This window comes from Ursus maritimus, unplaced genomic scaffold (genome assembly GCF_017311325.1).
Source record: "Ursus maritimus isolate PB19 unplaced genomic scaffold, ASM1731132v1 scaffold_8, whole genome shotgun sequence".
NCBI classification, from domain to species: Eukaryota; Metazoa; Chordata; class Mammalia; order Carnivora; family Ursidae; genus Ursus; species Ursus maritimus.
The window spans coordinates 74,759,074-74,780,014 of record NW_024426996.1 but is presented as its reverse complement, the minus strand read 5'-3'; the positions used below and the strand labels follow the sequence as shown (position 1 = coordinate 74,780,014).

Sequence of the window (20,941 nt, the reverse complement as noted above, 5' to 3'; positions counted from 1 at the left end):
TATAATGTATACTTAAGAGCACACCTTAATTCAAACTAGCCACATCGACGTTCTCAACACAGCTCGTGTCCAGTGATTCTTAACTGAATGGCGCAATTCTGTAATATCTAATCTGGAATGGCCTAACAAAACATTTTAGGGATTTCGTATTTATGAGAGGAGACACATCTCAAAGACATATGGAAAAACTCCACAGGTCACGTGGACTGTAACAGACCTCCCACTTGGAGCTTTGGTGGGGTGCACGACCTTTGAGAAGATTGACTTTGAAGACCTTCAGGAGTTAGCTTTGAACCCAGCTCTTGCCATGGCTGAGCGTGTGACTGTGAGCACGTGACTGTGAGCACACCTGAGTCTCGGGTTCTTCACCTGTACGAAGTTGATATTGCCATCCCGCTCTTCAACTGCTCGTACTTCTTTTCCCATCAAGCTATTACTAGTGCTTGCTACAAGTACTATTCCGTGTGTCTTACAACATTGATTTAATTTAGCATGAGGTAGGAACCACAATTACCCCCTGGTGCTCCTAGACATGGGGATGCTGTGACATAGAGGCGAAGCAACTCTCCCCTGCTCACCGGAGAGTAGGTGCCTACAGGATTCAAACCCTGGCTTTCCAGTGTCAGAGTCCAAGTTCTTATCATCCTATCATGCAGTCTCTCTAACAGGGCTTTAAGCCCCAATAAACAACCACAACCACAACCACAAAACGATAAAATCAAGTGCTCCCACAGAAGGTGTTTCTCTCTCTTTCTTTCTTTAAGGTCTATTTATTTATTTTAGAGTGAGAGAGTGTGTGCGCACGGGATGGGGGGGCAGAGAGAGACAATCTCAGGCAGACTCCCCGCTGCGTGTGGAGGCCAATGCAGGGCTTGATCTCACAACCTGTGAGATCATGACCTGACTGAAACCAAGAATCAGATGCTTAACCAACTGAGCCATCCTGGTGCCCCAGAAGGCACGTGTTTCTAGACACTACCGGGGATGACTCCGTAGGCAGCAGAGTTGAATTCTGTGCCAGAATTTATACAAAGCAAACTCTATTATCCCCAATCTTTAATATGAACCAGTTGTTTGATGGGCTTGGGATTAATTTCTACCTATTTATAAAAAAATATATTCTTTAGCATTTTCTAGCATTGAACAAACCCTTCCATATACATTAACTCTCTCCATCACGAGGAGGGAGATGTTAGCGGTTTTCTGCGAAGTGAGGGGAAGTTTCAGAATGGCAAAAAGACTTGCCCACCGTCCTAAAGTGGTCTTGAAGCAAATCTTTGAATTCCAATCTGATCTTCCTTGGCATTTTTAGTCCTGTGTATAAGGTACATAATCACTGAATGAACATTATGGTATGGATTGTTGTTCTAAAGAGATCCATGTCTGTAAACAGAGGCTTTGCACTTGCCTCAGGACCTCTATGCTTGGCATCTCCTTTATTTCAACAATAAGCATTACTCATTGCTATGGTTAAATGATCTCCTATCAAGAGATGTTGAAGTCTTAAACCCCAGTACTCGTGAGTGTAACCTTATTTGGACAAAAAAGGGAAATTTGGGCAAAGAGACAGACATGTAGAGAGGGAAGACAATGTGAAGACACAGGGAAAAGATGGCCATCTACAGACCAAGGGACCCTTGAGACTCCCAGAAGCCAGGGGAAAGGCATGGAACAATTGTCCATCACAGCTCACAGAAGGAACCAACCCTGCTACCTTAGTCAGTTTGGGATCCTGTGATAAAGTACTACAGATTGGGTGGCTTAAGAAAAATGGAAGTTTACCTCTTACGGTTCTGGAAATGCATAGTCAGGTGCCAGCATGCCTGGATGCTGGTATTACCCTCTTCCAGGTTGTGGACTGCTGACTACTCTCTCTGGTCCATGGCAGAAAAAAAGCAAGAGACCTTTCTGGAAGAAGGAGAAAACTCTCTATTAGGGCACTAATCCCATTCACGGGGGCTCCACCTACATGACCTAATTACTTCCCCAAAGCCTCACCTCCTAATGCCATCACGTTGGGGCTCAGGGGACACAGATGCTGACCATAACACCTGTCAACACCTTGACTCAGCCTCCTAGCCTCAAGAATTGTGAGGTGCTAGCTAGCTGTTATTTAAGCCACCTCATCCATGGCGCTTTGTAACAGCAGCCCAGGGAAACCAATACACCCTCGACCTTCCCACAGGTAGCTCTGTGAATTTAAGTGTGGCCCCTCAGAGAAGCTCTCCTGAACAGCACCGTAGCTGCCCCTGACTCATTCTATCAATTCATCTGATTATTTCTTTTCTAATCATAATCCGAGAAATATCTTGTTTAATATGTTCTTTATATAAAGTCCACCGTCCCCCACGAGATTGTTAGGTTTCTGGAGGTAAGCACCCCGACTGCCTCGTTCACCGAGGGGGCATATGGCATAAAGTGCAAATAAATATTTCCTGACCAGGTAGGAAGAGGGAGGGGGAAGCAGGCAGAAGAGGAGGAAGGGGTCCAGCTTCTCTTGTGAAGGTGCTTTGTGTATATTACAAAGAAGGATGCAAGTCCCATTACTGATATTATCATCATAATTATTATATTTTTCTTCGTGCTCGAGCCCATTTCTATCCTATTATATCCGGATTTTAGACACCAGTTGAACAAAGCCTGCTATATGCCCGGATGTGTTTGTCCACGGTTCTATTCCATCATCAACTGTGGATCCTTTTGACCTTGACGTGTACCAAGTCCAGGATCTCCTAAAAATAAATATTTGCCTTATTAACATGCTTGCTCATTTACTAATTGCTTTTTTTAATACCAGAGCCTCTTCTGCAGCTGGGGTTTGTGTAACCTTTATCGATCTTACTTTACTTCTAATTACATGTGTTCTTCATTTGCAGCTAAAAGTAACTCTTGTCACCATTCCTGTCAAATTTGATCCATGACACTTTAATTGTTGTAATTTCTTTTCCCTGCAATGGTAGCAAAAGGGTGCACATATATTTTTGTCAGGCCAATTCCTCATCAAAGAAATGACAATTTGGATTTTAAAGAAGCAGATCTTTGGCAGTGGTTCTTAACTGCGCTCTTTCTATAGCTGAGGGCCCACACTCCTTTCTGTGTGGGGGCTGGTGCATCCAGGACGCGGCCATTGTGCAATGGAGGAAGGAGCGGAATTAGACACCATAAGCTCAGTTCAGTCTTGAGGTTCACAGTGTGTTCCTGTTATGGGACCTTGAACAGGTCGCTCCAGTTTTCTGACCTGGGGGTTCCCCCTCTCTAAGGTGGACACAGTGACATCACACATCTGAGAGCAGCCCAGCTGGGGCCTGTAGATGCACGTTAACATTCTGCGGGGACTGCAGCGTTCCCCAAAATGGCAGCCACTGACCTTGTGTTGTTTCTTCTTTACCTAGATTTCTTTCTCTCTTCACCTTGATTCCACCTGGCGAGATTAGAGGGGCATGAGAAAGACAGAGAGAGAGAGAGAGCACATTCCTCTGTTTTACCCTACAGGGAGCCTGGCCACAGGAGCCACAGCCTGGCCTCTTCCCAGTTTCACAGAGTTGGTGGGTACATCCAAATCTATTTACTAATTAGTCTATGGTTCATAGGCTGATCTAGGGATATTAGCATATAGGAGTTCACCCAGTAAGAACACAGGATTAGCCCTCAGGAATGGGGAACGTGTACTTGTAGATTTCAGATTTTGATACCTTACCCGGTGGGAAGACTTTGATAACATCAAGAAAATCCAGTGAGGCAGGTAAGGTGTGGCCTGGAAAAGGGAGAGAGAGAGAGTGAGAGGGAGAGAGAGGCTCTCTGTAGGTGGCCCACCTCCCTACTCCTCACCCTAGAGGAAGAAGAGGCCAATAGCCCCGCTCCACTCCGCTCTCCTGCTCTGTTGTCAGGTGGATGTGGCTTTGGGAGGAAGCAGGAAGGGACTGTAATTCCCCCACAGCTGGAGGCCCCATGTGTCCCCCCACATGCACATATGTGTGAATGTGTGTGTATCTGAGAGAGCTCAGCTATAGACGTGTACATGGAGGGGATGAATGAAAGAATACATTTTTAAGCACTCCCTACGTACAGGGAACTGTGCTAGATATGGCTCTGTTACTAGGTGGAGGCGACTTTCTTGGACAGCTGGATATCACTGTGTGTGACAGTCTGTGTGTGTATGTGTGTGTGTGTTTGTGTCCTTCATCTTTTTCTTTGGGATGTACTCCATGACCCTGACCCTGAAGAAGTTCAAATTCAGCCGCTATTTCCCTACCAAGGTCCAAGCCCTGGTAGCCAACTTTTCCATCATCTTCTCCATCCTGCTGTTCTGTGGCATTGATGCCTGCTTTGGCCTGGTGACCCCCAAGCTGCAAGTGCCCAGCGTCATCAAGCCCACTCGGCCTGATGAGGCTGGTTCGTGGCCCCCTTCGGGAAGAACCCCTGGTGGGTGTGCCTGGCGAGCACCCTGCCCGCCCTGCTGGTGACCGTCCTGGTCTTCATGGACCAGCAGATCACCGCCGTCAGAGTCAACCGGAAGGAGAACAAGCTGAGGAAGGCAGCAGGCTGCCATCTGGACCTGTTCTGGGTGGGCATCCTCATGGCCCTGTGCTCTTTAGTGGGGCTCCCCTAGTATGTGGCAGCCACTGTCATCTCCATCGCCCACATCGACAGCCTCAGGATGGAGATGGAGACCAGCGCCCCTGGGGAGCAGCCCCAGTTCCTGGGGGTCAGGGAACTAAGAGTGACAGGCACCATCGTCTTCATCCTGACGGGCATCTCTGTCTTCCTGGCTCCTATCCTGAAGATAGGTGTTCAGAGGCAGTCAACAACTATGCACATAGCTCTTCAAGGAGAGACTGATTCCACCCAAAACTGCTCCTAGGGATGAGAGCTCAAGTGACCTTGAGGCAGACCTTCCCCATCACAACCTGACAACTATCCATGTGTCTTCCATCTTAACCAAGCAAAATAAAATAATTTTTAATAACAAAAAATGTGTGTTGGGTTGGGAGTGTACAGAGTAAACTGAGGTCCTTGCATGAGGACATGGGGATCCTGGCTTGGTCACTGACTAGCTCAGAAACGTTAGAAGGAGTGATTGAACTCACCTATTCTGCTTCCTTGTTTGAAAAAAGCTATGGGGTGAAAAGAGAGATGTATGTAACAATGTTTGAAGTGTGTGTGCCTAATACATTCCAGTTGGAAGTAAGTTATCTGGATTACTAGGAATTTTGTTGAACTCTTCTCGCTACAGGTGTGGGGACGTTTGGGGGTTGTGGATCTGGAGTTCTCTTCCTTGCTCTCATCTAGGTTGAAAGTTCCAGTTGCTTGGGAAGCACTTAGATGCTGGGGTGCTGTTGGGACCACATGGGGCCCGTGGAAGCCCCAGTGAAGTGGCCGTAATAATGCTTAATCTGACGTGTTTTCTGAACCATGGGGAAGCTCCTCACCTCCCAGAGTCCCCTCATAACATGCATCAGTCAACAGATATTTGGTGCCAGCGCTGTGCCCTACAACACTTCTGCTCACCTGCCTGCCTCCCACCCTTTCCAGAAGGGAGAGCATAGGAAGTAAAAAGTAGTCACAGAGCTGCCTCAGATGACCTCCAAAGCTCTCCAGTCTAACTTTATTTTCTGTTTTAAGAATATAGCATTTGTGCTGTGATGCATTTCTCCTACATCCCCCCTTGCCCTCCGATTCACATTTGTCCATCTGCCCAGGGCCCCGAGGGCACCAGTATGTACCACGTCCATGAGCCCTCTTGCCCTTGGGCTTCTGGGCAGCTCAGTCAGCATGAAGCGTGGTGTGAGGTTACATGGCACGAGAGCTTCGCTGAGTCTCTTTGACTTGACTTCCCCACCTTGTGTTCACTTGACCAGAGACTCCTATACTTGTCAGGCAGCTGGTCCACCCTGTTGCCCCTCCCTCTGAATTCTGGGATCCACTTCCTTTCTGGCCCCTTCAAGCATAGAAGTGGTAATTGCCCTCCCTACTGGCCATGGCCTTATCCTTTTCTTGAAACTCACCCACCTCTTGATAAATTGTTCCTTTCTTAACTGCTCTGCATAGTCCCCCTTCTGAACGTGCCATCTGTCGTTGCCTGCGATGGCCCAGCCGATGCAGATAACTATTAGCTACCAAATGTCTGTTCTCCTTTACCACAATGCAGACTTGTTTCTCGAAAGAGGACTCTCAAGGACTTTCTTTCCAAACTCCTTGACTCAAGACAATGTGACCAGTTTGAGCCAACGCTTTCAATGTTGCCATGAGGAAAGCTCCGTGGTGCTCTGGTCCACTTCCGGGGCAACCTTGGAGGCCACTGCCTGATGGTAGAGATGTCACAAGACATGGATAACTGGCTGAATTCCAAAGTCACTGCTTGAAAGAGAGTCCCCTGACCTCAAAAATGAGTGAGAAATAAACTTTTAGTGTGTTAAGCCACTGAGCCTCAGCATTGTTCCATGAGTTACCGTACCCTGAGTAATAGACAAAGAAATCTATTCAAGCACATTCTTTCTAATCTTCATGAGAATCATCATTGCCATTTTACAGATGAGGAAATGAAGACTCAGAAAGTTAATCCTCTGAGGTCATAGTGTGGTGTCTGTCACAGACTGAATTGTGTCACCTGCAAAATTCGTAGATTGAAATCCTAATCCCAGTACCCCGGATGTGACTGTATTTGGAGATGGGGACTTTCAAGAGGTAATTAAGGTAAGGTGAGGTCGTCCGGGCGGGGCCTGATCCAATCTGACTCATGTCCTCTTAAGAGAAGGAGATGAGGACACAGAAATGCACAGAGGGATGACCGTGTGAGTTCACAGGGAGAAGGTGGTCATCTACATGCCAAGGAGAGAGGGCTCAGAGGGAGCCCACACTGCTCACACCTTGATCTCAGATCTCCACCCTCCAGAACTGTGAGGAAACACACTTCTGTTGTTTAAACCATCTAGTCTGTGGTGCTCGGTCTATCAGTTAAGCACACAAACACAGTATCACTACTGAGCGGGAACCTAGCAAGATCCTGCCGCTGGGAGCTGCACGCAGTTGCTGGAGACGTACACGGTCTCAGCCCTGGATCCTGAGCTTAACCTAAACAGCTGAGCATGAAGGGGAGTCACTGGTCAAATTACTAAGTGAGCTGCACAGATCTGTGGGAGTCCCCATCTCCCTCCTCTTTCTCTACAGAAATCTTCCCCCACCTTACCTTGGGGCGAGCTTTCGGAATCATCTGGGATTCAGAGACACTTTCCCGAGGTATCAGTGTAATGTTCCAGATCTCTACTGGCCTGTGGAGGAAACCAGAACTCGCAGAGGTTAAGTATTGGCCAGGGACACCAGACAAGAGGCCTTTTGACCTTGCCGTCACCTCTCTGCCTTCCAGAGCACGCAGAGGCAAGGTGTTCTGCAAAGGATGACAACTCCTCCCAATTGCTATGAATTATACAATATTTTCATATTAAAAATGATTCTGTGCTGTTTAGAGAGAGGACCAAATTGATACTGAGTGACGAATGAAGACCTGCCAGATTCCAGTGATGTCAATGAGCAAGGTTTTCATAGGCTGGGTCCTGCAGGGAGAGGGCTGACAGTCTCTCACAGTGGGAGGCACTAGCGCCTGGCAGGAGGCTGATGGCTTTTGTTTCCAAAGAGGCTCAGCTTTTGAGTAACATGTGGATGACTCTGGCAGATTTCTTTGTCTCCGTTTTGATTCATCATTTTCATGACATCCATTGGCATAAAGAGTCACTTACAATTAGAATCTGACAGTCTGGGATTATTCTAGTTGTGTGACCTTGGACAAATCCTTGAATCTCACTGAGACTCAATGCTCTCTTCCATAAAATGGGCATAGTGAAAATGACTGTAGTGTAGGTTTGTCAGGAGAATTAAACATTTTAAATGCCTGGGGCAGCATTGAGATATCAGCTTGAATCCATCAATTTGAATTCCATCCGGCCCTACATATCAATTTTTCTCTCTTCATTATGTACATGGCACTTAGATTGGTTAACTCTCATGGCAGGTGTCAGGGTTAAATTAGGCGATGTAGGAAGACCGGTAGGAGAAGAAAGGGATAAAGAAAGGGGGGGAGGTAAACAGAAGGGGGAGTGAACCATGAGAGACTATGGACTCTGAGAAACAAACTGAGGGCTTCAGAGGGGAGGAGGGTGGGGGAATGGGATAGGCTGATGGGTAGTAAGGAGGGCACGTATTGCATGGTGCACTGGGTGTTATATGCAACTAATGAATCATGGAACTTTACATCAAAAACTAGGGATGTACTGTATGGTGACTAACACAATATAATAAAAAAAATATTATTATAAAAAATCAACAATAACAACGAAAAATATTTGTATAGTTTCGAATAATTGATTAAACTAATGTTTACTTGAAATTGCAAATTAATTAGATCCAATAAATTTATCTGAATCTCCTTTTAAAGTTCCAAAAAAAAAAAAAATTAGGTGATGGGTTTGCAAGCAACTAGATTTTAAGCTGTTTTTGCATGTGAGGTTATGGTAGTGATTCTTCCAGCCATTATACCCCCAAACTTTGCATATGAAAGCAAATGCTTATTGGATTGAATGACATTAAATCAAATTCCCTTGTCTTGATTTTATGTTTTTATTAATCAAAGAAAAATTATTTTTCTGAATCAAAATCATAAAGGTGTTAGCATTTGTGCGTCAAAGAAAGAAAGAAAAACAACCTGGCCATTGACTTAACCGTTGTGAAGCCAATTGTAGTTGGCAGAGGGACAATATTGTCCATGGAAATGCATCCTACAGATTGCAGATCCACCATTACCCAACATGAAAATCATTGTACAGCCGTATTTCCCAGGAAGCCACAATAAATAATCCTTGGGACCATCCACCTGGGGAAGGAGAAGGAAAACCCATTTATGCACTTGTGCCATGCCTCTGATCGAAGATGAGCTACAGCCTCATCTCCGGGTGCACAGGTGGGACACCCAGACCATGCAGAAGTCTGGGTTAGATGGGAAATGTCCAACTCAAGGCCCAGTGGAAATGCCATCAATCTGCACCATATTAAAGCTGGTTTGTCTTGGTGCAGGACTGGTCCCTGAGGCAGTGGTGGAAACAAGAGGGGATCGGAAGTGGTGCTTGAGAGGTGCCTGGAACAAAGCCCACTCCATCCCATCTGCTCTCACCACGTATTCGACTCTGACCCAAACCCGCTCAGCCTCAGTTACTGCAGGGGCAACTTGGAGTGAAAGTACTTATTTGTGGGGTTGTTGGGTGCTTAACTTAACATGATTTCCAGCACACAAACTAGGACTGAAAAAAAAAAATGTGAGCTTGCCTTCCTGTCCTTCCCCTTTTAAACGCACAGAGCTCTGGATCTCTTTGTGAATTTGGCCTCCTCCAGATCCCCATAGGGACCCTCTGTAAGAATCTCTCCCCTCACCTATTGGGAAGAGAAAATAATACTGGAGATTTGTCAAGAGATGAAAGAGAGGACCACACTCCGAAGCCAACAACAACACAGAAAGTCATCATGTTTGTTCTTTGGAGCAGAGGGTGAGGCTTCATCTTCAAATACAGTTTATCAATTGGAAAAACAACATAGGATAAAAGCTGGTATATTTTTTAACATAAAGGTCTAGATCGAGCCTCAAACATATGTCCTCAAAGGAGAAAAAATGAAAGAAAGAATAAAACACGCACTATGAGGGCTTTGGCACCCAGATAGATATGCACATTAATTTTAGTTTCCATACATCTTAGATTGGAGCCACAATAAGGTTCTAGACAGCACGACAGCAGGTGGATGTCAGTGTTTCCTGGGTTTAGAGGTAAAGTCATGCTCTGAGTGGGAATGTTCATGTGAATCTCCACTCTAATGGAGGAGGACGTTAACCAGACTTAGATGTCCTCCAAAAATTTACTGAGAAAGGGAGAAGCATGAGCAAGTCCACAGGGAGAGTAGGGGATGATCTCAGGAAGGCAGAACTTAGATTAACTCCCTCATCAAGCCAACTCGCTGATTCCACCATGGTCAGCCACTTGCTGGGCGTTGGGGACACGGAGGGTGAGCAGGATCCTGTCTGTTGCCTTCCCAGATGGTGGCTATTATGCATCATTTTACTCTGTAAGTGTGTACCCTAGGTCTTAGCCATAATGACCTCCTCATGGCTCCAGCTTGCTTCTAGGCATGCACACGCATCACATTACTTTGTATATTTCTGTTCACTTGTCTGTGCCCCTCGTGAACCCATAAACTTTCTGAGGTCAAAGACTACACCTTGTTAACCATTGTATATCCACCACCTGCTAGAATCCATAGCACATCTCGGTGTTAAGTATGTAGACAAATAGTTATTTTTACCCATATCCTTTGTATTTGGTTAGAAACAGCCTGTCTTCTTGAGTTTGATCACCTGGGGAAACCTAGTTTCCAAACCTCAGATGTTGAGGATTAGACACTAAAACTTTATGATGTCTCTAAGGCACAGGCACTCAGTGGGAATGTTCCGTGTTGGCTCTCAGCCTCCTCTTGCCCATTTCTTTCTCTCTTCCTTTCCTTAACATCAGTACTTGTCCCAACCAGAAAACCAACCAGGAAAACATCTATAGCTCAACAGGATGGCCTAAATGATGCTTTTCCCCTTTAACTGAAAAAGCGAGAACAAAATGTTCAATTTTGTACTCACCATCAGCCCATCTGTTTCTTACAGGCCATCATGGTGACAGCTACAAAAAAGGTTGGCCATGAACAACACCTCCTGCTGTTTGAGAAAGACACATCTGTATGTGTCTGTGTTCAGAAACAGACAGGAGTTTAAGAAGAGTACATTTTTCAACAGCGTGGCACAGCAAAAGGATTGAATGCCTGTAAACGGGTTCAGTACATGCTTGTGTTTATTTTGAAGGATGGAAAAAGACCCGATGCTTCCTTAGTTGGTGGCCTGGAGGAGGTATGGAAGAGATAAATAAGGAAGGAGGAAAGTCAGACTTAAACTCAGCGGAGAGAAGCAAATTAATAATTAATAATAATGAGGATGAAAGTTATGCTGCTGGGGGCTAGAAATGATGGAATTTAGTAGTGGCAAGACAGTTTGGAGATCACCGGGTTCCACGCCCCTGTGATGGTACATGTGGACATAGAAACCCAGAGCGGGAAAGGAAGTCATCTAAGGTTGCGTGGCTAGAACCCAGGTGGCACCTGATTAATCTTGATTCAGAGGCAGTTCTCCTCTCATAGCCTCACTGCGCAGGAAAAGTAGTTAACTCTCTCAAGGGCACCTCACTGGGACAGTTCAGCTCTGGGAATTAAACCCCATTCTTCACAGTCTCTGAGCGATTTTCTTTTCCTATTATCCTTCTTCCTGCGGATCTAAGAGCTCTTCTGGATCATGGATGAAGCGTAATCAAGTCTGCACGGTCGATTCCTGAAAAGACGTGGAAAGAGCATGGACTTCAATGTCAGAAAAGTTGGACCCGAATTTCAGTTCTGCCCAATTCTGTCTGCAGAACCTGGAGCAAGTTTAATCTCTTACATTCCCAGTTTCTTTTTCTGTACCATAGTGGTCATAACCCAACCACGAAGGGCAGTTGTAGAGTCTAAATGAAACTGTGATTCTTGAGAATCTGGTACAGAACTTGACACACACTCTCTCTCACATAACACATGTACGCCATCAGTCCTTCCTAGCAAATGAGGGCCATGGAATTGAGGCTAATTCAGTACTTTGAAATATAGCTACGAACACTACTTTGACCTTATCAAGTGAGAGGAAGTTGCAAATTTTAAAATGGACTTAAATCTGTATCCCCAATAAACAACACATAAAAGATCCATAGAAAGCACTTAAAGGTGAATCAGGCAAATGTTGTTACTCTGTGCAGAACACCACTGTGAAATCTCAGCAGGACATCAAGGTCAAAAGGAACATTAGTTCCTGAAGAAGTTACTGGACTTTTATCGGTATACATACATATACACATACATAGACACACATGTATATATACACACATACATATACAATTCGTTTTATTTTATATGAATTTATTCCATTTAAAGCCAACTATTGTAAAGGAAATTAGAATCTGAGTGACTCTATTTTTGTATCAGGTAAGATGATCATGGGACCACTGGACATAATTTCTTTCTTTCTTTCCCCAAAAGTGGATATCATGAAAAACTGGAAATCACATTGTAGTTCTTGCTTCATTTCGCAATTAACTGTTAACTCACACCTGTTACTTATACTCTCTGATTCTCAGTTTGCTCCCTGGTGAAATGGGGCTAGTTAGATGTCTTCCTACTCTCAGTTCCAGCCTGATTGTAAGGGCTAAGTAAAATGCCTAACACAGAGATGTGAAACACTAAATGAGCGTTGATATATTCTTTTGTTCAGGCTCAGAGATGTGGCGATGGATGGAGCAGACTTGCCCCATCCTCCCAGAGCTGACAAGCTGGTGAAGGACAGAGGAAAGGGGACGGAAGTACCACGTGGGCACCTGGACAGGATGCGAGGGAGTGCAGAGGAGGTCATCAGGCTCATTCATTTGCAGGGACGTTTCCCAGAAGAAGTGACATCTAAGCTGATTTGTAAAGCAGGAATGGGTAGGGGAGAAGGGGAGAGATTCTGGGTGGAGACGAGTTTTGGCACATACAGGAGAAACACAGCATGTTACTTGTCCGGGAGAGGGAAAGCAGTGCGGTTCAGTTGGCTCATAGATTCCAAAGGAAGAAGCTCTGAGAGCGAGGTCGGTCAGGGTATACGTATGCTCACAAGCCACCTCCAGTTAGACATTGCAATCAGAGGAGGAATTTACACGGTTTTACACAAAATCTTATTGTGAGTGGCATCATGAATTATACATCAACTCATATGGGAACTTGAATGGGGAGAGTTCCCTGTGTCAGGAACAACGTGCTTCTCGGAAATTGTAGCTTCTGCTCCTGTTCCCCGCCCCCTCTCTTCCCTCAACTCCCACACCTTGTCTCTCTGTCCATGTTTTCAGTTCTGTGCACAGCTGCAGTCTCTGCACACCCTTGACATTGGTTTTGTCTTCAGAGGGAAATATCTGAGTGTTGCATAGCCGAGCCTGACGCTTCCATCCACGGGCCAAAACCTGTCTCTTCGGCCAGAGGTTTCAGGAACATCTTCAGCTTTTCCTGAACTTGGAGCTGCTCTTCCACACTCTGACGGCTGCCTTATAAAATGTAGAATTCTGGAAGAGTAAAGAGATTTTCGAGACCTCAGTGTTTAGCTGGCCATCTCCTCCCCGGCACCTCCAGGTGAAAGATTGGACTTGACTCCTCTCTTCACCACAGTTGGGTTGAACACAGTGCCTGGCTCTGTCAGTGCAGAAGCCAACCACAGATGGGGAAGCTGAGGCCCGTCCCCGTGTTAGAACCGTGCCTTCCTGACTCCCACTGGGGCCATCCTGAGCCTTGGGGCATGAGAGTACTTCCCCCGCACTCCCATAATTCTAGTCCACGGGTGGGAAGCGCTGCGAGTCTAATGCTCTGGGCCCTCGCTGAGCCCTCGTGCTCTGTCCCCTCCTGGTCCAGAAGAATGGCCTAATTCCACTGCCGAAGGAGCAGCAAGGGACGTCCTGCCCAGCACAACCCTCGTCTCCTCCTGGTCAGAGGCCACCTGCTGGGTGCTTGCTTTTCCTCCACTGCAGAAACCCAGAAGGTAGGGCCTGGTCCTCCCTGAGGCAACCTGTGCGTTTTCACTCCTTCCTCCCTACTCCGTCTTGGGGTGAGTCCCTGCGGGCAGAATGCCTTCCTCAGTGCCGTCCCAGGGGCAGCAGCTTCTGTCCCGCTCCAGGGGGAAGCTGTTCTGGCCCAGATTGACCTGTACTTCTGGGTGAGGCTAGCTCATTCTGAGTCAGATACAGTCACATTCCCCAAGATGATTTTACTTGTAATAAAGGCAGTGCTTTGTTCTATCTGACTTAGGATTGATTTGTTTACCTTTCAAAGGGTCCAGAACTCAGGCTAAATAAGTAGGTACTATTTGTTGGGTCCCTGGCTGGGAAAAGCAGACATTCCCTGGTTCCTAGGACTGGGGCTCCTTCCATGGGAAGCGCCGGCTGCCTCACTGCCAGCTCTGGGTTACACGGGGAAGTCATCACAGGACACCTCCCTGCAGGTCAGAGCCAGTGAAAATTTGCAAGAGCCACAAACTAGCCAAGAACCAAAATCACCTGTCCCTGGGACTCCCCAGAATGTAACAAGCAGAGCCCCCCAAACCTGGATGGGACTAGCCGTCCCACTGCGGGCTCTGGAGTCCCTAGATGACACTGAGCGGCCTCGGCTGGGTTCAGACAGATGTTCGTTCGTCGTGCGAAGGAGCTCCTAAGGTGGGATGTTTTGTACCGGGCTTCATCTGTCAGACTGCAGGGTCTGCTGACATAGAAGGTTTGGAAGCCTGTGTGACCCCCTGGGAATTTATTGCCTTACATTTGACAAAGGAGAACGAGTTCCTCTCCAGCTCATTCCATCCCCTCTGTGAGGTGTGTGTGTCAGCACTGGGGGTGGCTTTCTGCACTAGTAGCCAAAATGTGAATCGTGTGAAATGTTACCATTACGTTTCTTTTCCCCAGACATTACGGTGTCAGAGTTAATGAACAGCATTCCTTAGGACAATGATAAGGTAAAACTAAAAATGAAAATGTTAAGCAGTGATGTTTGATAATGTAAAAGGGAATTACATAGAGCTCACTATGTTCACCAGGATATTTCAAATAGCATCTAATTTTGGATTCTTCAGCCTCTTTTGCATTCTTTAAAGTAATATTTAGCATTATTTTCTGACAAAAGTAAATAAGCTTATTTATACAAAATGTGGAAAATAAATAAAAGAGCACACACACACACACACACACACACACACACGAAGGAGCCCTAATCCTACCATCAGAGTCAACTACTTTTAATCAGAGTATGTTTTATTTTGTAATCTGCCTTTTTTATCACTCCCAGATAGAATGCAAACATACTGTCACACCTTCAACTAATTTTAAAGCACTACTTTCAATGGCTGCATAGAGTTACATTGTAGAGCTGCAAAGTGTCTGTTCCCATTGAGTTTTTATTTTCTGTCACTTTATTATCCGTGGAACTCTGAATAAATAACTCCTGTGGCAAGATGACCTTCTAAAGTAAGAATTAAGCCTAATCCACAATCAAGAGATAAATGCTTTTAGCATACAATGTCTGCTGTTTTTCTGTCTGTACTTTTTCACCCAAAGACGCATCAGAAACATTTTGCTTGCTATTAAATAATTTTAAAACATTATTTGTGTTGGCTGAACAGCATTCCACTATATAGTTGTGGATTCCGTATTCCACTCCACTTCCTTTTTTTCTTCTTAAAACAACCTGTGGGCAAAATGGGTAAAGATGGCCACTAATTCTTTGATTCTTCTCTCATTAAGAAGTCCCCTTCTTGTGAATCAGGGCAGGATATGATTTAACTTACAGAATACCGTGGCTACGTCACTATGCCACTTTCCAGGCCTCGGCTGCTAGAGACTAGAAGCTTCCATAACCTGTCTGTTGGAAGGCTTGATCGAGGGAAGCCAGCTACCATATAAGGAGTCTATCTTTTTTTTTTTTTAAGATTTATTTATTTATTTTGGGAAAGAGTGAGAGCATGTGCAGAAAGGCAGAGGGAGAGGAAAGAATCTCAAGCAGAGCCCAACAACACGGGGCTTGATCTCACCACCCCGAGATCATGACTTGAGCTGAAACCGGGAGTAAGATCCTTATCCAACTGCACCACCCAGACGCCCCGAGGAGTCTGGTTATGCTGTGGCTGGACCTAGAGGGCATGATGCTAAGTGAAGTAAGTCAGACAGAGAAGGACAAATACCACGTGATTCCACTTATAGGTGGGATCTCAAAAACAAAGCAAAAGAACAAGCAAGCAAACAAAAGCCCAAATGACGCATTACCACAGAAGACAACCTGGTGGTTGTCGGAGGGGAAAATGTGGGGGGATGGGAGAAACAGGCTTCCAGTGGGGAACTAAAGAAGTCATGGGGATGAGAGGCACAGCACAGGGAATAGAGTCAGTGGTATTGTCATAGTGTTGTGTGGTGAGAGATGGCAACACACTGGCGAGCACAGCATGACGTATAGACTTGCTGCATACTGTGTCGTACACCAGAAACTCACGTCACATTGTGTGTCAACTATAATTCAATTTAAAAAAAAAAAGAACACCATGCTGGAAGGAAATACAAGCTACCCCATGAGTAGACTACGTAGGAGGAGAGAAATGTCCCCCCACCCCTGAGAGCCACGTGAGTGAAGACAGCTTCCAACGAAGTCTAGGCACAGCCGTCCTCAGAGACAATTGCATGAGAGACTCACAGACGAGCCAAAGTGGCCCAATCAATCCACAGAAACATAGGACATAACAATGTATTGTAATTTTAAGCCATTACATTTTATAGTGGTTTGTTGCATGGCATAGATATCCCGGGTAAAGGGGGTGGTAGATTCCACCGTGGTCAACGAAGAGTTATTCTCTGCCCTGCACTCCATGGATGTATTCTATTCCATCCCCTTACATGCTTGAACCAGAGGAAGGAATGCAGGTGTAACTTTGCTCATGTACCTTTTAACCAAAGAAGGTTCTGAGTAGAGGATTTAAGAGGCATTGCGAACTTCCACCAACCTCTGTGCTCCTGCCTCCACATGGGACCAACACATCCTGCACCGAGGTGACTCCTTCAGCCTGGGTCCTGGCTGGGAAGGCATGTGAGACACCTGAAGACACAGCGGCAAATGCCCCACCCCAAGAAACGAGCATTTGTTATGGGAACCCACCAAACGTTGGATAATGTTTACGAAGCATTATCATAGTAAAAGTTGGTTAATACAGAAATTGGTTACAGCCATCTGAATGCTTGAGTGGGGCTGAATGATCTTCTTCCAGGATGGCTTATTCACATGGCTATTGGCAGGAAGATACAGTTCCTTGTCACATGGGCTCTCTCCATAAGGCTGCTTGGTATATCTTCATGACACGGAAGCTGGTTTCTCTCAGAGCGATACAACAAAACAAGGCGAATGCTGCAGTACCTTTTAGGACCAAGTCTTGAAAGGACCATCGCTTTAACACTATGCTATTGGTCACGCAGACTGACCCTTACACAATGTGGAAGGGGAGCACACAAAGGATTAAATGCCAGATGGACTCATTAGGGGACATCCTGGAGGATTGCCACCAAAGACCCCACCTGTTTGTGGTCAGGAAGCATGCTGAGAAAGCTGTGTGTGTCCCAAGAAAAGCATTGTCTCCAGTGTTCTCTTTATTTTTTTTATTTTTAATTTTTTATTTATAATAATATTTATTATATTATGTTAGTCACCATACAGTATATCCCTAGTTTTTTATGTAAAGTTCCATGATCCATTACTTGTGTATAACACCCAGTGCACCATGCAATACGTGCCCTCCTTAATACCCATCACCAGCCCATCCCATTCCCCCACCCCCCTCCCCTCTGAAGCCCTCAGTTTGTTTCCCAGAGTCCATAGTCTCTCATGGTTCATTCCCCCTTCTGTTTACCCCCTTTCTTCTTCCCTTTCTTCTCCTACCAATCTTCCTTCTTCTTATGTTCCAAAAATGAGTGAAACCATATGATAATTGTCTTTCTCTGCTTGACTTATTTCGCTTAGCATTATCTCCTCCAGTGCCGTCTATGTTGCAGCAAATGTTGAGAAATTGCTCTTTTTGATGGCTGAGTAATATTCCATTGTATATATGGACCAGATCTTCTTAATCCAGTTTTCTCTTTAGATGTGATCAAATAGGATAATGGAAAGAGAAAGACTTCTCAGAGTTTGGATTTAAGAGCCAGAAGAGGAATGCATTGGGGAGCTACTCCCAAGGAGAAGAACCAGGGGATAATTCCTAAGACAGTGGACCCTCACAATGCATGCCCAGGAGGATTGAAATTTGCTATTGTCTGGTGTCTACTGTGTCCTAATCTTCCCCCTTACAAATGAGTATGTTGATTGTGGGTATCCTGTCTCTGTTCCTTGCAGTGTACTTTGGGTATGTGGAGGGAAATCACCTGCCATTTTAGCTTATGGATCTCTTGATTGAGAAGCCGCCTTCAAGTCTGACGTAGAAGCCATCATGAGATCCGTGTCTGGAAAGCCTGATGCCAATTTTAGATGAGATTTTTGTTTGCATATTTTGTTTATGGAAGGAAGGGGAGTGAACATATTTGACCAAAAGAGTGGACTAAAGTACATTGCATTGCTGTCAAGTGAATAGTAACTTCCCCTTTCCTACCCCCGTGGGAGGAGTAAATTTCCCTGCCTTGTGTTTGTTGGGCTTGCGCATGTGCCCAATGCTTTGGCCAATGAGATTGGAGGAAGCATTGATGTGCCATTTCCAGGCAGAATCCTCTGGAGTCACTGGGGTCTTCCCCTATTCCACCAGCTCCCTTGCACTCTTGCCCTCTGTCTTGAGAATGCCACATTCAAGATTCACTCTCCTCTTGAGTCTGGGAATGAGAAGACAGTTCAGGCTGTCCTGAACTAACCCATAGCTTAGAGCAGAACCCTAGCACCGGATATGAGTGAGTCGTAAACATTAGTCGTTGCAAGTCACTGAAACATTGAGGTTGTTTCCTATAGGTCATCATCACAGCAAAAACTGGAGGACAGAAGGGCATACAGGGAAGATGTTGAGAAAGGTGACTTGAAACAGATTTTGAAGGACCTTGGCCAGTCATCTGAAGAGCTATTTTTTGTTGCATATGATCAAAGAATCACTGAATATTTTTTTATTGTGGTAAAATATACAAAGCATAAAATTTGTCATTGTAACCATCTTCAAGTGTTTGGTTCAGTGGCATCAAGTACATTCACATTACTATGTCACCATCATCACCATCCATCTCCATGACATTTCATCACCCCGAACAGAAAGTCTGTATCCATCAGATCAGTGTTACTGAATTCCCCACCCCCCTCTCTCTCTTTGGAAGGGATACTCATGTATTTTTGATGGCCAGAACTTTATATGCATGCCAAGGGAGATGATTAAATTATTTTCACTGATGTTTGTTTTTCCTCCATTTCCATGGACCCAATTCAAAGTGTGGACACGCCAACGATATACTGTCGTAAGAAAATTTTTTTTCCATGTAAGAACAGAAATTCCCAGAAATTAATGTCACTTTTTGTCCTCTTTAAAGGTGTGTGTTCATTGAAAATCATCCATGTGGAGGAGAAGTGGGGAGAAGGCTGGCAGTTTGGGAGCAAGGAGGGAAAATAAGAAAGAAAAGGTAGAAAAAGTAAGAAAGAGGAGAGATTTTGTGAGCCTGGAAAGGAGATGGCCATCCTGGGGATGAAGATCACCATCCCTCCATTATGGTCCCTCCATAATGGTCAGCTCCATTATCATCCACTCTCCCTCCATTATGGTCAGCTATGGTTTGCAGCAACCCTTATCCAACGAGGGTGAGCATGTCCATCAGCTAAACCTTAGCAAGAAACTGGGTTTCCAGAGAAGTCATCAGACTTCCAGGAGCCACACTGAGTGAAGACAATGAGGCTGGCATAACAACTAGGATAGGCTAAAGGTCAGAGGGCATGGCTCCTTCTTCTACGTGCCACTTAAACCTCCAGACTTCCAGAATACACCCAGTATAAGGTGAGGTCAACACTGAGACTAAATTTCCCACCAAATTGGCTGAGGAGTCACCTTTAATTTGATTTAAAGAAAGTAAGGTTTATATGCCTGAGTTTGTGGACAAAGTTTTTACCCCTCCATATAGATCATGTCATTCTTCTGAGGTTAGTGTAATGAACCTCAAATTTCTTTTCCTTTTTTTTCCCTAATATTTTATTTATCTATTTGGGAGAAAGAGAGAGAGAGAGCACAGAGGGAGAGGGAGAGGGAGAAGCAGACTTCCCGCTGAGTAGAGTCTGATGTGGGGCTCGATCCCAGGACTCCTGGGTGGACCTGAGTGGAAGGCAGATGCTTAACCAACTGAGCCACCCAGGTGCCCCATGAACCTCAATTTTCACTGAAGCAGAAATAAGCATGAAGGAGGTTAGACGGTTAGACCAAGGAATTTCTCTCTTACCTAGAAAGCAGAATCAGAATTAGAACCCAACCCAGTGGTTGGTGCCAAAAGGTAGGCTCTCCAGAAGCCAATTGGAAAAGTTCTCAGGACCCAACTGCCTGTTGGGACAATGTTCTCTAAATATAGGAGTAGAAGCAGATGCTTATGAACAGGCAGAAATGTCCTGTCTCCTGCTTTATGTCTTTTTCAATATCATTTGCCTGGGGGCCTAGAGAGAAATCATTCTTTGTCTTAAAATCTGTCTTCAGTCAGGACCAGCCAGTCATTTATAAAAATAAAACACATCGACTGAAAATAATTGAAGGAAAGCATACTAAAAAGTAAGACAATAACAACTAAAACCCTAAGTAATGTGGTAGAAAGGGAAAAAGAGAAAAGGGCAGATTACTTATACCGTGGAAACCCACAGAATTGCAAAACAACTTCAAGAGCTGAACCTTCTTCTGAAAAGATATTTGGAAAATTTATTCACAAAAATAACAGAAAAAGATCACACACAAATTAGAGGAGTAATATAGCAATGCACAATTAAATATTATAAGAAAGTAATATGTAGTAAGGTCTCCTAAAATTCTAGGAATGAACATAATGGGTTGTATTATAATTGTCAGTGTATTTGCTGGTCTTCCTCGATACTAAGTCTTTGGAGGTAGAGGCTCTGTAGTTAGTTTCTGTCATTGTACCTCCAGTACCAAACAAAACAAAACGGAAATGCAAACATCCTTTGTTCTAGCACCCAGGGGACATTGCATAAATATTTATGAATGACTTTTTATTTATTTTATTTTATTTTTTTATTTTTATTTTTTTGCAATGTACATATTAGTGAAAATGACTACAGAAACTGGAAACCT

At 44.9% G+C, this 20,941-nt stretch overlaps 1 pseudogene; it reads left to right on the top strand.

Moving 5' to 3' along the window:
• The first annotated feature begins 4,205 nt into the window (after positions 1-4,205).
• Positions 4,206-4,893, top strand: LOC103658355 (annotated as a pseudogene).
• Positions 4,894-20,941: the final 16,048 nt, after the last annotated feature.